The sequence below is a fragment of the Bactrocera oleae genome, chromosome 5 (assembly GCF_042242935.1).
Source record: "Bactrocera oleae isolate idBacOlea1 chromosome 5, idBacOlea1, whole genome shotgun sequence".
Lineage (NCBI taxonomy): Eukaryota > Metazoa > Arthropoda > Insecta > Diptera > Tephritidae > Bactrocera > Bactrocera oleae.
This window is the reverse complement of record NC_091539.1, coordinates 2489656-2508184: the sequence shown is the minus strand read 5'-3', so window position 1 is coordinate 2508184 and position 18529 is coordinate 2489656. Positions and strand designations below refer to the sequence as shown.

The window sequence follows — 18529 nt, the reverse complement described above, 5'->3', positions numbered from 1 at the left end:
ATAGCTTTGGTACAACCGAAATAAACGTTTTTTGCTTGTTAAAAATTAAACGCAAATAATTAACACATTTTTTTAATTTCATTAAACTTTTTTTTATTAAATTTAAAGCAATTTAATATTTGTTATCTGTTTGAATTTATTTAAGTTTTTTTCGCTCGAGTTTTTCAGTTTTTATATTTTCTGCCATATTAATTTTCACCCTAATTCTGCTTGTATTAAATATCAATGATGCATTTTCCCCTCTCTGCATGTTCGCTTCACTTTGCTACGCTTTCATATTTAATGATTACTTTGAAATATGCCACACAAATCTATCAAAACAAAAAAATTAATTGATTCGCTAAGGCAAAAATTCTGCGGAGTCTCAATACATCACTCAGCGTTTGCCGCAATCACACGCTTCATTAATTTTATTGCATTCTTTTAAGCATAGAATTTATTAGCTGTACATTGGCACTCCCGCTTTTATTATTTGCGCTGCTCTTCCGCTCCTTTTTCTTCTTCTCTCTAGCATTTTAATTATTTGCCATTTTTATGTGATTTTTTCTCCGTTTCCTTTTCTGTGCCACGGGTTTTATGATGGCTTTCAATGAGTATCCTTTGACAGCTACTTCCGTTACTCAATTTTCCCCTCTCAATTTCTTCGCATGCCATTTGTCTTGCATTGCTTTCATTTCCGTTGGCTTAATCACTTCGCAGTGTATTCACGAACTTTGCCAGCTTCTTAGCGACTCATCAATAGAAAACGCCTAAGCAACTAAACCGCTTAGTTGCACTTTTTCTTCATATAACTGCATTTATATGGCCCAAACTTATTTTACCGTTATTACTTTTACAGCTTTCAGTTGTTGCAGCCGCTGGCACTTGCAACTTGGCTCACCAAATTCTCAATCGCCTCACAAACATCACTTATATGCTTTCAAGTTGCGTTCTTGTTGTTGTTGTAATTGCAATTTCTTCGAATTTGCCCCATGACACATTTATGGTTGACCCAAACTTCCCAAGCAATTGACACACTTATCTCTGCATATGTGTATGTGTGTGTGTGCCACAAGCCATTGGCCACACAATCGAAGAAAATTTGTTGGCCTCAAATTGAGCCTGGCACTTGTTGTTTGAACAGCAAAGTGCTCATGTTACTCATACACAGGCATTCAGATTCCCAAGTGTGTACATGAGTACATATGTATTTTAGCTTATGAAAAGCTATTGAGCGCATTCTGTTATTATATCATAATACAAAATTTACAGTTCGATTGTGAAAGTGTTCCAAGAGCACTTCAAGTTTTAAAAAAGGAAAAGGCAGAGTAAATAATAAATTAATACTTGAAATGTGTGTGAAACGCCCTGAACTAAGCTTCCAATCTTACAAAGCCCACCAAGGCGGTGAAAACCTTTTAAAGCACCCAGAACTATTTAAAAAAGTTAAAATTCCGTAGAAATTTTTAAAAACTTTGAAAAAATTGTTGAAAGCTCTATCAAAACTTTTGAAAAGCTTTCGAATGCTCCTTAACAGCTTTTTAGAACAAAGGCACAAGACAACTGTGAAATTGGATTAAAAAATTATTAACAAATACAAAAATTGATCATTTTAATACTTCAATTTTGTATCAAATGCCTTGTACTAAGCTTCCAATATTACATAGCTCACCAAAGCAAGTGTAGAGCTTTTAAATCTCCCAGAGTTACTAATAGGGGTATACAATTTCTGAAATCTTTTAAAAGCTTCGAAAAAGTTGTTTAAAGCTCCATTAAAATTTTGACAAGCTTTTGAAAGCTGCTTTAAAACTTTCGAAAACCTTACCTTTTGAAAGATTCTTAAAAGCTTTTTGGAACAATACCAGTTTTTAAATTTAATTCTGCGGTATCGATAAAATATAAAAAATTCTATGCATCTATTTGTAGTTGAGCTTATGGTAGCTCGATAGCGTAGGTTTACCAAAATGTTTGAATTGAAGAATATTTATTTTTAGCTAAAAAAAGCTTTAAAAGCTCCACATTTTTCCATAAGATGTATTAATAAAAACTTAAAGTTCTTTAAAAACTTTTTTCTAATATTCAATAAAAAAAAGCCAGCTTTCGTGCTCATAACTGATCTAGTGAAAGTTTTGGTAGATACATTCATCAGCTTTTTAATTATATTTAGAACAAAACCTTTTATTAGCTGTTTGATTGTAAGTGCAATGTTTTTAGTAATCCTATTTTGCAAAACAGACATCTTCTGTGCCATTTGCTTTTCAATAATCGTTAAAAAATAAAGCTTTTAACAACTATGAAAAAGCTTAAGGCTTCTAAAGCTTTAAATAAATATAAGCGCGTTTATTTTTATAAATATCAACATTCCGTGCCATACTATTTAATATGCTCTTAAAAATAAAGCTTTTAGCAACTTTTGAAAGAACTTAAAGCTCTTAAAAGCTCTATGGAATTATTAAGTGCGTCATTTCTAATAGGTTTCATTAGTCCATTTGTGCATTCCTTTACTTCCAATTATCTCTAAAATCAGTGAGCAATAAGCTCGTAAACTCTTTCGACACATATCTGTCTTCTTAATGCTTCGATGTTTCTAATAATATATCTTCACAAATTTTAATTGCACAAATTCCTGCCATTTGCATCTGCTAATGTCTAGATACTCTGCCAAGTCATAACCAGCGACTTCTCATCTCTGCCACCCAACCCGTTATTAATATGCCGCATCAGCAAATTCGAAATCGTGACTTTTCGAAATATTTTACGAGGTGCTTAAGCAAACAATTAAATGTTGCATGCACCAAATTTGATAGCAAATTCAACGTGCGCTACAACAAAAGCAATAAAAACAGAAAGCGCTTGCATACCAAGGCGAAGAGTAGTCGCTGCATTCCTTTATACTCTCATATATTTACATACGCACGTCAAGACAATGAAGCGTAGTGACTTCGGCGAGTAAATCAAAGATTGTCAAACTGCAGGCATCACAAAGAGGGGTCCTCGCATCAGGCAAGCACGCCGCTAAAATTCAAAAGGCAGCCTCATATGGGTTGGCGCTGAATCGCTGCTGTTCGTGCTGCCCGCTGTTGTTGTTATCGTTGCTTTTGTTCTCTTCTCACTTGCTATTAAAATGCATTGACCGAATTTTCGTTTTCAATTGAACATTTTTCAATATTTTTATTTTTAATCGATATTCGAGTTTTGTTTGCTTTTTGATGCAAAACTGAGGCGTGTCACACAAATACGTAACGTATGTGTGCTTGTGCATGTGTAAATGTGCAAATATTTTATTTATGTCCTGAGGCGTGTTCTTCACGAGATTTATGCTGCTCTACAGCATTGTCAACAATTCGCTGAAATTAAAAAAATTAAATAAAAAATTGTGCAGTAAAATACTGTAAGGTTGTCAGTGTACTAATTTTTTGGAAAGCAAAATGTTTGGAAAAAAAACGTAGTTGAATAACAATTTGCAAGCATTAAAAAAATTAAATTTTTTTTTTTTTAAAATTTGAAATTAAATTTTTTAGTTTAAAATAATTTTTTTAACTTTTTTTAAAATTTTTTTTTTCACATATACTTATTTTTATTAGTTAACAAAATAATTTAGTAGAAAAAATGTATTAGCAAAATTTTTTTTAAGTATTTAAAAAACAAAAGATTTAAAAAAAAAACTATATGAATTATAAAAAAAAATATAAAAACAATTTTTTTAATTATTTAAAAAAAAAATTTTTTTTAAATTTAAAAATTTTTTTTATAAAATTTAAAATTTAATTTTTTAATTTAAAATAATTTTTTTAATTTTCCTTTTGTAGGATTTAAATTTTCAAGAAAAAGGAAGTATTAAAATTCTTTCTATATATTATTGACAAAAGCACTATTTTTAATCAAAAAATTTGGCTCAAAAAAAATATAAAAATATTATTAAAACTAAATAAAATATTATATATATATATTTGTTTTGTTTTAAGTTTACACAACTAAGTCAATTTTGAATTAGTTTATAAAATGTATTCAAAAATATTTTTGATCTAAATTAAAATTTTTGCTATATTATAAAATTTTATCAAAAAATAATTTTTGTGTTAATAAATTTTTGTTTGGAATGAAATTTTCAAAACTAAAAAAAAATTTGAGTTATATCCTTTAATGTGTTGAAAAAATTAGTACTATCTTTTATCTAAAACAAACTTACAATTTTTAGTATATTAAAAAAAATTATCAAATCAAAACAATTATTTTTTATTAATTAAATTTTTTTTTTGAGATTAAAATTTTTAAAAAACTATATTTATTTTAATAGTTCGTAAAGTTTAAGAAAAAATTATTATTCTTAATAATTCTTGAATTTTAATTTTTTAGCTATTTCTATCACACTTTATAAAATATGCATATGTCTTAATTTTAAATGTAAACTTTTTTTTTACACAACAACACAAACAACTCAACAGCTCATGTTTTCAAACCTCACACCACCCAACACCTATTTTCACTGCAATATTTCATATTTCACTTTCTCTGCCATATTGCTTAACATTTCCACATTTTTCTAACGCCATATGTTGCATGCAACATGCCAAGCAACACGCTTAAGACATGCAACGAACCCTTCTACTCCGCTGCTGTCCTACATGCACACATATTTACACATGTATGTACATGAGCAAGCAGCGATGGCTTGCTTGTTTGCATAAATAAATTTCACATGCCTCGCCATGAACGTTGCTCTGCCCCGCCCTAGAGTTGGCCTCAACGTCAATTGGCAATAAGAATTCATTACACCAACGAGCTACTCGCTTCTATGTGTTGCAACATTGCTTGTATGGCATGTGTTGTTGTTATTGTTGTTGTCGGCTGTTATAAAAGGATTAACAGCAACAACAACAATAGTAGTTAGTAGCAAAACACGGCTAATAATATAGCAAATAATAAGAGTAGCACATCAACTTGTCAGTGTGCATGTATGTGTGTGTGTGTGTGCATGTCGTAGACAAGCGTTAAAAGGCGTTAAGGAAAGTTCTATGAGTGATTATAGCAAATGCTTTGCAAGGAGATACATGCAGCCAAAGGTCAAATCAGCCTTATTGCATTATTTTTTTAGTTTCTGTTTGTTTTTGTTGTTGTTGTTGTTATTGCTACTGACCGCTTTTGCTGATAAATCACCTTAAATTTATTAAGCTCATGTAAACGCATGGCAGATATTAATCTAAGCCGCTGGTAGAATCGCCATAATGTGTCACTGAAGCGTGTGCACACACATACACACACATAAACCGTTATCTATCAAAAATAAATATAAAATAAATTAATGTGTGTTTGTCAGTGTTCATGCTGTCTCATATTCGCTCACGTGAGACACACAACGCGCTGGCGAACCCTTCACTTGCGGCCATCAATCCTTTCGTCCTTGCCACATTTCATTCCATAACTCACTCACCGCCTTTACGTCCGTTCCGTCCGACTACTTGCGCTTTCGCACACGTTTGTTATAATCCTTCAACTCGTTCTACCCTTTTTTGCCAGTTTTGTATCGCTTTGGACCCCTATTTTGTACGTGCCACAAAATGTTGCAATGTCACAGCTGCTACTTTCGCCACTACTATCACTCTTTTTTCGAACGTTTGCTATTTAAAGTGATCCTTGTCGCATGTCACTTACGCACACACACCACTCACTTCGGCTTTAAGGAATCTTTATCGGGTTTCAGTTATATACATGTAGAGGTTGCGTTCCATTACATACGCTTCAGTCAAGCTGTTATTAATTCCAATATAAATACAAAGCAATATCCCTCCTTAAATACTGTAAGCATACAAGTATTTCCATAGATGTGTGTGTGTAAAGATCGCTCTGCGCTCTTCTCGCTCTCTCTTTAACCTGCAGGGGCTGTCATTGTTTTCCAATAAGTCGATTTACTTATTAGCCGCATCGGTACCTTGAATTCGCATTCAAAGTTTTCTCGTCTGAATCGATTGTTTAAAATTTTCGGCTGTCGAGGCTTGCTCGCCTCACTTCCACTTCGCTGCATTTTCCAATTTAACAAATTTATCCCACAGCTTATTCTATTAATTTTTCGACCAATGATTTTCTATTATCCCACCTCTCTGTAGTTACCTGAATTAGGTTTACCCTCATCAAAAGTATTTTCATGGAAAAAAATCTCATCCGTGAAAGCTATCTGCCGTCTAAATGTGTGCTCAGCCATAAAAGTGGTTGCCGGACGTAAAAAATGCACAATTTTTACACTGATTATATTAAAATAAGATAAAAAATCATTACTGGCATTTACACTCACAGCAGTCTGCCAAGTTAGTAGAGTTCGAGTTTGTGAACGATCCAGGAAGATCCTTCAAACAAAGTTCCCTGGCATTTAATACAAGCTCGCCATTGGCAACGACTGCTTACGAAGAATCGCTATGTTGTTTGCTCTTTAAGTTTCAATTAAGAGCTCGAGCGGTTTCAGTCGGATTGACAGTCAGTGAGTTAACACCACAATGGTTAATCGAACGATATGCAAATTAGGACTAACGAAACTGCTTAAACCTAGGGCTTGCTTTCTCACAGCCAGTGCCAGGCTAAACATGCTGCCAGCAATACCATGTAAATGCACTTTAAGTGGTTCCATTACATGATTCTATGTATTTTTGAGACAAACAAAAAACTTTTAAGAGTTTTTTAATCGAATGGTTTTTATATTTCTCCAAACTATGCTCTACTTTAACTACCGTCGTGCTGAAGTCCTAATTTTATTGTCAAACAACAAAATTTATCACAACTCACTTTTTATAACAAATCGTTACCGATTTTCCTAGTCCATATTAATCACAAGATAATAAACAATTTCGGCTGACATTTACAATGTGTTCATTGTTTTATGGCTCAATTCGTGTACTTACTTTAATCAATTAGGCAACTTGCTGTATATGCCGCCACAGTTTATCAGACACTTTCGTTAGGCCAATGAATTTGCTGTGATTATTTTTATTGATTGTTTGCTTGTCAATAAAGATTGTAGTAGCCGTACATATAAACATACCACTCTACACACATACACACGGCAACAAGCGCCGTAATTCGTTTAGCAAGCAAGTAATTCTCAAACGATTTATGCGCACGAAGCTATACATTTATGTGGCATAATTAGGCAGTTCATCATAAATTTTGGGCAATTAAAATCATTGGCGGCCTGAGCGATTAATTTTTAGTGATAAGCATCCAAGCTATAGCGACTTATCTCTAAAGCATGTGCAGTTTACAATATCTAGTTATTATCTTAAAAGCACTTCATGCGCCAATTATGACACCATTACATTGATAATTTCATTGTTTATCGAGCAACTTCACTTTCATTAAGCACCATCGTCGATAATTCATGGCGACTCTCCTCCCACTTTATGTAACGCGCTTACGCTTTTCGTTTCATTTGAATTGCCACAAATTGCTGGCGGAAATTTGGGGTAAATATTTATGTATTTTCAAAATAATAGACAATAATGAAGCGCGCTAGAGTTACATACACGTATATTTCTTATTGAAGATGGTTTAGATATGACTTTGAAAGGTTAGAATGCAGGGGAGCAATAACAGCCAAATACTCGTGCGACTAGTCCGAAGCGAATGCAAATTGGCGCTTTCAACCACAGAAAAATAAAAAACAAAGTAACTGATTAATTGGAGTTTTAAAAAATAAGTAGTTCAAAACTAGTACATAATGAACTAGTTTGAGCGTAGTTTTCTCAAATTCTAAAATAAACGTTAAGAAGTGTTTTCGCAGTAAATATTTACATATGAAATTGACTAGTGTCCGAGCAGCCCAAAATGGATTAGTTACAGTTTGATTTTTTTTTTTTAAGAAATAAATTGAACTTATTTTTGCTCAACATTTAAGTTGTAAAAATTATAAGAATTACATATCAATAATGATCTAGTTCCAAACTGGTCCAAAAGAGGCACTAAGAAACTATTTCAAAACATACATATAAACAAAAATCACTGTGTGTATATTATTAGTTCCAAAATTAAAAAAAAGGCGAGGCTTTCTACAAGACCTTGATTGACCTTGAGCTAAAACGCCCAAAAGTAACCTTTTACTGGGTCTTCTCCCTTGCTTTTACTAACAGGTTAATATTACTGAGACCATAAATCATCAGGTAACATATTTACATACCTATGCATATATGTACATATATGCAATACAAATGCAAATACAAAAGCACCAATAATCGCCTTACGATTTAGTGGCCTGCTTCTGCATTTAACTATATATTAGCGAAGTCATGCATATGTATACAAATATAAGTAGAAGTGTGTGTAATTATTTACCAAATTATATGCCTTAGCAGTTATTTATGTATGTATATGCATACATATTTGTTATGCATGTGTATTTATAATTATATGTATGTGTGCGTGTCTCTCATTCGACGTGTGCCACTAACTAATATGTGCAAATGACCTTATACCAATTAAAAGCAATTAACAAATGCCGATAGTCGATAGCCGATAGTTATAGTTGCCTCAGCAATAATTACAGCAACAACATAAACAACACCACTAGGAAATTAACTATAAAAAAATGCTAACCAACTGACCAAACTTCGACCGCGAGCGCTACAGAAAATATGTCGTGTAACTAATTAATTATGCACATATGTATGCCGGTGGTAATGAAGCGAAGAATTTACAAAATAATAGCGGACAGAACTGGAAATTCTATGCAAGCTAAAATAACATAAACAAAACAAATTTTTTTGGTTATTTGTATAAATAATCCAATACTCGTCGTAATAAAAAGGACGTACATTATGCATAAAAATGAAAGAAAAAAATTTTGAAATACATATTTTGAAAAAAACAAAATATTTTTAATTATTTTTATTTCTCAACATTTTCATTTTAAATACATTTTTTTAAAATAAAAACAAAAAATAAAATTTTTTTATTTAAGAAATAAATTTTTTTTCATTTCTTTTAATTTTTCACAAATTTCATTTTTAAATGTTTTTATAAAAAATTTTTTTTAATACAAGATTTGAAAATTAAATTTTTAAACTAAAAAGTGTTAAGAATTTTTACATACATTTTACTTACGTTTTTTCAAAAAACTCGTATAACAAAATTATTTATAAAATTAACAAGTAAGGAAGGGCTAAGTTCGGATGTAACCGAACATTTTATACTCTCGCAAAGTCAAATGGTATACTCGTTTGAGATTTCTTTGTGGATTGACTGATATTTTCGGTAGAAGGTCAACTATAGGCACTGGGGTCCACATATTTAGTACTTAGGGGTTTGAACAGTTTTGGTTCGATTTAGACAATTTTTGGCCGCAAGGTGGCATACTTTAATTGCATTATTCACGCAAAGTTTTACTCCGATATAATCATTGTTACCTGATTTGCATAGTGGAAAGTGAAAGAATCAGATGGAATTGAAAATTATGCACCGAATTTGGTTGAAATCGGTTGAGCAGATCTCAAGATATGGGTTTTCACCTAAAAGTGGCCACGCCCACTGACTAATTTTGAACGCGGTTCCTATAAAGCCAATTTATACCATCTCAGAGATAAAATTTAATGTCTCTGGCGTGTTTAGTGCTTGATTTATCGCGCTTTTAGTAGTTTTTAACAGTACCGTTATATGGGGAGTGGGTGGAGTTGCCACCCGATTTCAACTATTTTCACACCATCAATAGAAGTGCTAAAAACATTTGCTTCTAGTGAATTTTGTTATTATAGCATTAGCGGTTTAGAGATATGCACATTAAACCTATTAGAGGCGGGACCACGCCCACTTTTTAAAAAAAGTTTTAACTGCAGATGCCCCTCTCTAATGTGATCCTGTGTATCAAATAACAGTCTTGTATCTTATTGCGGAGCTTAGTTATGGCAAGTTATATGTTTTTGATTAATGGCGTTTTGTGGGCGTGGCAGTGGTCCGATTACGCCCATCTGCAATACCAACCGTCTCACGGTACCAAGAAACATGTCTACCAAGTTTCATAAAGATATCTCAATTTTTACTCAAGTTAGAGCTTGCACGGACGGACGGACGGACAGACAGTCACTCGGATTTCAACTCGTCTCTTCATCCTGATCATTTATATATATATAACCCTATATCTAACTCGATTAGTTTTAGGTGATACAAACCGTTAGATGAACAAAACTATTATACTCTGTAGCAACAGGTTGCGAGAGTATAAAAATCTCAAAATTTAATTTGCGGAAATTTTTTATTCGACAATTTTATTTCCCAAAAAAATGAAATTTTTGTAATTAAGAAATAAAAATTGTGTTCATATCATTTAAGTTATCACTTATTTCGTTTTTTTTTTTAATTTAAATATTTTCAACCATTTTTTATATAAATTTTAAAGACATTTTTGCAAAAAAACCTCCCATAAAAAATTGTATACTAAAATAAAAATTGAAGAATGTATTTCCCATAAATTTTTCAATATTTTGCTTTCCAAAAAAATAACATTAAATTTTTTAATTAAAATTATAAAATTTTTATTAATATCTTTAATTTCTATTACGTATTTAAAAAAAAAACAAATCTAAATTTAGTTCTTTTTAATGCTTCAAGAATTTTGCAAATTTAAATTTTTTATGAAGAAGTATTATTTTTATAAAATTGTATATTGTTTGTAAGTTTTGACTATAAAATTATTTACTATTTTTCAAATAGAAAAAAATTTTATAGGTTATGAAAATCATGATATCATTACTTAAAAAACCTAATTTTTTAAATAATTTTTTATATAAATTTTTCAATAATAGAAACTTTTAGAAGTTATAGAAATTTTAAAATGTTTAAATGAGAAATTTTCGCTATAAATATCTTAAGTTTTAATTTTTTTGATTATTATTTCAACCACTGTTAGTCACAAAAATTTATAAATTACACTCTCGAAAGCTCTTCATTAATTATTTGTTCGCCACAAGTATAATTAGCGGTAAAAATTCAGCTGCTAATCCAAAAAAGTAATCACCCGGCAACAAAAAACAATCGAACTCGATAAACGACAAAAAATTTAGTAGTTGTAAACGCATTAGTGTAAGTACCAGAATATTTGATATGCAATACTAATGCGTAATTAATTATTTTTTGCTTCCGCCAATTTACATAATTTGCGCTCTTGGCTTTTAACCTATATTCGCCAATTATTATTATCTTCCTACTAATATTTGCCACTAGCTATTATCGATGTTTATCGTTGCGAGAAGCTCACTATTGCTTACATAAAAGTATTCGTACTTGTACTCAGATAATAATGATTAATTCGACCATAAGTGGTAATAACAGTAATTAGAATAAAATCTTCTTTTTTTTTATATGAAGTGCATAAAATTCCGATTTTTTTGAAACAGTATTCCTACAGTCCAGTTATTAGCATAATTTGGCTACGTTTCCACTCAAAGCAATCTCTACAAAATCTTCCCTAAATACTACAAAAAAAAAATCACCCACGTCATCGATGCCATAAATAAATACAAAACGTTCACGAACTCATTATCACCATGACGACACTCATTAACATTGTGCTATAATATATCCGCAAGCAATTGCATGTATTTTTTCTCTCACACTCTCCACGTGTTTCGCTGCAAGTAATCCACGTTTAAGTATAACAAGATTGCGAAAAATCCCCGCTGCGGGCACCTCGTAAATACCATTGACATGATGCTGAGGCGGCTAATGAGTGTGCACATGCGGGCAAAATGTGTGGAAGAGAGAAAGAGACAGCAGAAGCTTTGCAGTTAACGGTTAACACCTGCGATTGCGGGACTATTTTGATTAATCACTGAGGCGCTTTGCTCTGCTAATAAGCTCATTAAAATTTCTGCGTATTGCAAACTCACAAAGCAAGCTGCACGCATTTTAAATGATACTATGATTTCTTTTTGATTACAATAATATGAGATACATTCCATGACATTGAAGGAAAAATCTAAAAAATATTTAATAAAAATTACCGATAAATGTGGCAAAATTCCCGACAAACAGCCATACTAAAAATATATGAATATATACTCAGAAAAGTTCTATAAAAACTATAGATAGACGTGTTAGACAGTTTTACAATTTATTTAAAAAATCAGAGCTGTAAGAGCTTATGTTTCATCTTAACCAATCAGCTTACAGTTTTGCGCTTTTTACGCTCACTGAGAATACACTTTTTTGATATATTTTGATATCTGAGCAGCTCTAGAAAGCTTGAGGCATGACAAAGTTTTGTAAGCGTTTAAAAAACCCGTTTTTTTCATTTGTCAAGCATGCATGTCTGTAATTCTCCATGGGTTTATTACTATAAGCTATTTGCTTAAAAGCCAGAAATAAATAGTTTTAATTCAGTTTTCTGCAGAGATAGTAGCAACGGACACATATTGTGTGCTAGTTGCAATAATTTAGTTGGAATTTCAAACTGTCGGAGTAATCGATTAGTCTTTGCTCTTCACTTAAACAGCGCACCAATTCTTTTCTCATTTCTTCCGTGTTATTAGCACCCACCACAGCTACTTTGGCTTCCTTGCGACACAGAAAATATTGAAGTTCGCCGACTTAAATGGTTTTACCTCGTCGCATAAAAGTAAAGTAGTACAGAGCGCAAATATGTAGTAAGGCAAGTGCGCCACAAAACGAAAACGGAAGAAAATTTGCCCACTTAACTTCCGCCAACCGCCAGTCGAGCGATTTAATTATCAGCTCTTAACCACTAAGTCACTGCAACAACCAAGCTTGTGTTATAGTTGGAAACTCATGCGCTAGCACCGCTGGGCTGTGGGCGTGCAGCACTGGAGTTTTGGCGAAAAACGCCAGCTATTGACTTAATTGCCGGGCTGAGACGCCCAGCAAGCACATAAAGAGACAGGTCAATAAGCAGTTATATACAAAATACACATGCATACATATGTATGTGTGCGACATGTGCAATATGTGAACAGAGCTTAAGCGTATATTTATTAGAGGGCTTTGCGAGTGAGTGGGCGTGGCAGGAAATCAATTGTCAGCGCTGGGTGGCGACACAACAAAGCAGAGTAAATTTATTTGCTGTATTTATTGTGTTTCATTTGTGAATTTGTATTTTTTTTTGTCCTCGTGCATGAAAGTCACTGGTGCAGTGATGCATGCGGCTGCAGGATATAAATATGGTGGAAATGCAACTGATCTACTTTCTGCACTTTTATTTTCAGTTGACACGCTTCTGCTTAGCTTTGTAACGGTACAATTAGTTGCTGTTAGAAAAAAATGCTTCAGTAGAATTTTGTTGTAATAATCTCTGATTTGCTTTTAAATATATTTTTTTGCTATTTCTTGTTGCCTTTATATTTCCTTTTCATACTAATTACTATTTCCTGCAATTTTTTTCTTTGCTTGCGTATTATATTCAATATTTGTGTAAATTTTTCCGGTTTTTTAAGCTTTGGATTATTGACTTTTAAAGTGTGCTTTTGTATTATTATTATTTTAAGCTTTGAGTGACTTTTAGTGCTTATTTGCGTGTAGTTTTACTTTTATCGGTGTAATTTCATGCCAGTTGCTTCAGGGCTTTTGTTTTTTTGTGTAGTTTTTTAGAATCTATATCCAATAAAATTTTGCACAAATTTGTTTTTGTTTGAATTTTTTAAAAACATGCTATTATGGAAATATATTGTATCATTAAATACAATAAATTCTATTATTGTTGGTAATTAAAGCGTCACGCATCGCTACTCATGCTAAAAGCTACACGGTTTTGCTTAAGTAAGAAAAAAATTATTCTTAAATTTTACTTTTTACTGAAAAATATATTTTTTTATAAAATATTGATTTTTATTTAACTTCCATAATAATTTTTAAAACAAATTGCTTTACCTTCTTTTGTAAAACTATTAATTTCATACTAAAATTTGTATTGCCTCTTTAATTTCAGATTTTCCGTTGCGACCACACAAGTCATACTAGATATAAATATATACATATGCTTTAATAAAGCAAAAAACTTACGGTGAGTTCAAAAAGCAAAACAAATAATTTACACATTAAAATATTTCATGAAATTTTCATACAATCACTACAAAAAAATGCCGTTAAAAATTTAAAATTCCTTCCTTTAATAAATATTATATGCAAACACAAGCATTTTTTACAATGAACAAATAATTTCGTTGTGAATGCCAAACATTGCGCTGCATACTTAAATAACCAACTTAAGTGTGGCAAATAAAATTGTGCTGAATTACATATGCGTTGAGCTGAATTGCTGTTTGCCCCATTTAAGCTTGCAGCAATGAGAGCAAATGCATTAATGAAGCGCCGAATGGTCTTTTTTTATCTATTAACTTAAAGTAATATAGCGCTGAATTGCATACAGATTATAGCATAAGTGCTAAACTGTAAAAAATGCTAAAGTAAATCGCAAATTGGATAGACTTTGTTGGTTTGAAATCTTCGATAATGCGCTGAAGAGTTGTTTTTGATAAATATTTGCATAAATAGCGCGCTGAAAGGCGTAGATAAGTGACTGAAACGCTTTCGTGTTGGTTTTAGCACTAAAATTAAAAATTGTGTAATATATACGTGTACGTAGTAGCAATAATAATGCGCTGAATTATAGATGTAGTCAGCTGAATTGCGTTTTTATATATTTTATTGCTTTAGATAGGTATTGCAATATTGCTGCATATAATTTTTCGATTACTAAAGCAATATTAATGTTTTAGAGCGCATAAATTTAGTTAGATATTTACATGATTTTGCGTTATTAGTGCAAATATTAGCTAAATTACACTTGGTGATGACAAAATGCTATTTTGTTTTAACAAGTACAATTTTTTAGTGTTTTTGTATAAATTCCTTAGCTGAATTGCGCTGAATACAACCATGCAAAGCCATATGCTAGTTTTTTTAACAAATAAGTTTGATTGTTAGTTGTTTTTGTTAAAATTATTTAGCTGAATTGCGCTGAATTCCACTAATACTGTACTAGCTCTTTCTTACGGACGGCGCATTACAAGTTAAATGCAAGGTTTAAATTTTGATTAGCTGAATATACAGTTATATTGCGTATATATACAGATTTTTTTACTAATCTTCAAAATATTTATTTTTATCTTTACGGTGATTACGTTTTTGCTCTAAATTCTAATCTGTCACATTGAACTGTCCTACTTATCTCTAACAAAAGTCTAAGTGAGTGTTATTTGATTAGCTATCAAGGTGAAAACAACAAAGCAATCAGCTAAACTGTTTGACGAAAGATACGGGAAAATTTTGTTTATTCGTTTAAATTTTAAAACAATATTTATTTATTTTTTTTTTTATTTTTTTTTACATTTTGACTGATGGTTCAGATGAATTTATACTACTAACCAAAATTACTTTTATTATTTTATCGAGTTTAATTTTCATTGCAAAAAACAATATTTTTTTTGTTATAAAAAATTGTAGTTTAATTTGTAATATATTATACTTCATTTTCTTCTTTGTTTCTCAATTGAAATAATTACTTTTGGATTTCTTTCTATTTATTTTTGCTGTTTTTTTTGTCTTTCCTGATCGCTTAACCGCATTAAGCAATTAAATAAATCGCGTTTGAGCGTTTAAAGTTGTTTTTTAACATAGAAAAAGCGTATACTTCTTGTGGCAGTTTCTTTTGTAAGTCTGTGTGGCATGCCACAAAATGTAGCACACAAAAAATACGCACATTTGTGTGTGTTCATGCTCCAAATGATGCGATTTTCACAACTTTTCCTCAACACTTTTCACTTTTGAAGTCAAGTGTGGGGAAGTAGTAATATTTTATTCAAATAAACATATACGTGCCTGCTTGCATGTATTGGTGTGCGTGCAAAAAAGTGAAAATTGCATTAATATGTTTTATTTCACAGCCTCAGCGCAAAGTAGCTGGTTATTGTAGATTTTCAAAACAAAAAATCACAAGGCTTAGCATGGCGACCACTCAGCACTACATATGTTTATGTATATATACGTATGTGTGTGTTGCGTTCTCATTACATTTAGGTTCCTGTGATTTTGCTCAACTCACTAGCTACTATTTTAATGCAACTCACTACAAAAAAGTGATAATAATATAAAAAAAAAATCGTTGCTGTGTTAAGGCAAATACGTCTCTCTCACCGCCAGCAATTTTGAAATTTATGCTAAAAAATATCTGCATGCATATATTTTATATTTTTATAACATGCTTATTTATTTATGCAAAAGCATAATATATTTTATTGCAATCAACGCTGCGCTCAAATGCAATCTCGCCAATGCACTTAGCGGCAGCTTGTTAGCCACGGCTAATCAATTAAGCAGGCAGTCATGCGTGTCAGCCGACACATGCCATGCATTAGCGTTGCTATATAAAAAACAAGTATGTACATACATATAAAATGTATGTAAAAAATAAAAACAAGCAGTTATTATTTTAAAGTATGAAAAAAAATTCAATAAAAATTTCAAATGCAATTCAGCGGTATTTTTCCAGCTTCTCTTAACAAACACGTATGTTCTACTTATAGCAAGCAAAGCAATTTTTTAATTCAGCTGCTGTTTAAACAATTCAGCGAAAGTTTTTTAAGCAAAATTTATATAATTTTAACATATTTCTATTGCTTTCACAAGTGCATTGCAATTCAGCTTACATAATTCGTAAGAATGCAGTCTGTGTTGGTGCTCTAATAAAGCATAGCATTCCATAGCATAATATTTCAGTTAATGCATTGGTAAGTGAAACCACTTCTACACGGTTATACTTGTATGTTTTTTTATTTTTAGCAGAATGATACATTTTCATGTGTATACCGTTGCAATTTAGCGGTTTTAAAGCTCGGACTAGCGCTGTTTGTACATAACGTTTCGTTACAGTATCATTAAAAATTCTGCTGATTTATTTAACATAACTTGCTTTTAAATGCAGCATTATTATATTTATCATTCTGCTGATATGCAACGTTTCGATTTGCTTATATTTTTGTTTCAAATATTAATAATAGCTTGTGCATAACACACACAGTTTGTTATAACTAGCTCATTAATGCTTACTGTTACGTGAAATTTTACAAACGCTCTCTAATTTATGACTTTTATTGTAATTCAGCTCTTTTAAATAGAATGTAGCAGTTATTTTAAGTGATTTTATATTATAATATATAGTAATAATAATTTGTTTAGGGCATATTTTATAAATTTGCATTTAATATAAGCTTTGTTACGCACATTTCACTGCTTCAGTTACTTTTGTAGCATTTGCGCGACTTTGCACTAATTCAGCATGGCTTTTACTTGTCAGCCGTATAATATTTGATATTTTCTAAAAGTATAATGAATCAAAATCCTAAATAAGTATTTGTAAAGTTAATTCAGCGCATTTTGTTGTGCCTTGTTGGAAGCAAATGTAATAATTCTTTCATTTCTTACATAGTTGGCGCAATTCAGCTTTATTACGACCTATTCAGCGCAAATTTTTCAATAAATTATAATAATAATTTGATTGTAGTGTGTTAATTACTTCATCTCTAATACGGCTTACACCATTCAGCTTTACTAACAGCAATTCAGCGCAAATATTTCAATAAAACCTATTAAGTAAACAATCTTTCACAAGGGAAGCTTTTGTTTACTCTTCACTTTACCTTATACGTGTAAGTAATATTCCCTATGGAGTTGAGTACTTAGTTTAAGCCACTTTAGCTTAAGGCACGACAAATATTTTATGACTTAACAGCAAAATTAACTTCGCATTTCATTTTTATTACTTCACATATTCTTATTTGTCACACTTACGGGCATATACTTGTATGTATGTCATTTATGCCGTAGGTGTGCCACCTTTTATATGCAATACATCACTCTCTGCAGCTAATTAATAATTTTCGTATAAATTACACGAAGATATGCAACATCATAACGGTAAAAATGGCAAAGAATAATGAAAAATGTACATGTACAACCAAAACAAATGCAAACTCAACGTGACAGCACTAATTTCAGTCAGAATAACACAAAAAAGTCACATGAGTGACAAGTTGAGTGTCAGTGCCAAGCAAATACGCTTTTGACTAAGTAAATAAGTAAATAAATAAGTAAGTGTATAAACACATAAATCTGCAAATAAGCAGCTGTGTATGTGTGTAAGCGCCTGCGTATGTGTGTGTGTGTGTGCACTTAAGAAGACATAATGCGAGCGTAAGGCCGCAAAGCATATGCAACTGCTTACCGTTACAAGCGTAGTATATGTTTGCTGTGCATGTATGTGTAGTCGGTGTGTATGCGTGTATTCATGTAAGCGTATGCAACATTACCTTCAACGACTAACACTTGCGCTGCACATTTTCCGTTTCCATTATTGTTTATTGTGTTTTTCCAAACAATTCACTTGTAGCAAACGGCCCAGCCTACGGACGGCTCTTTACTTAAACATCAGTTTCATCTTCAGGCTTTTAATTTTATTGCCATTGTTGCTATTAACGTTTTTACAACTTTACATTAGTGCATTGCTGTTGTTGCTGTTACTGTAAAGCATACATTCGGCTTAAATGGCGCACACACACATAGGCGTGCT

At 31.7% G+C, this 18529-nt stretch overlaps 1 protein-coding gene across 2 annotated transcripts in view; it reads left to right on the top strand.

The window, feature by feature from the left end:
- The window catches only part of LOC106619447 (uncharacterized), a 178130-nt gene that overhangs the window by 27459 nt on the left and 132142 nt on the right, over positions 1-18529 (top strand). For both annotated transcript variants that reach the window (XM_036359477.2, XM_070109496.1), the window contains exon 2: positions 13892-13966. The gene's annotated coding sequence lies outside the window, so the exon portion shown is untranslated. The remainder of the gene's footprint in view (positions 1-13891; positions 13967-18529) is intronic.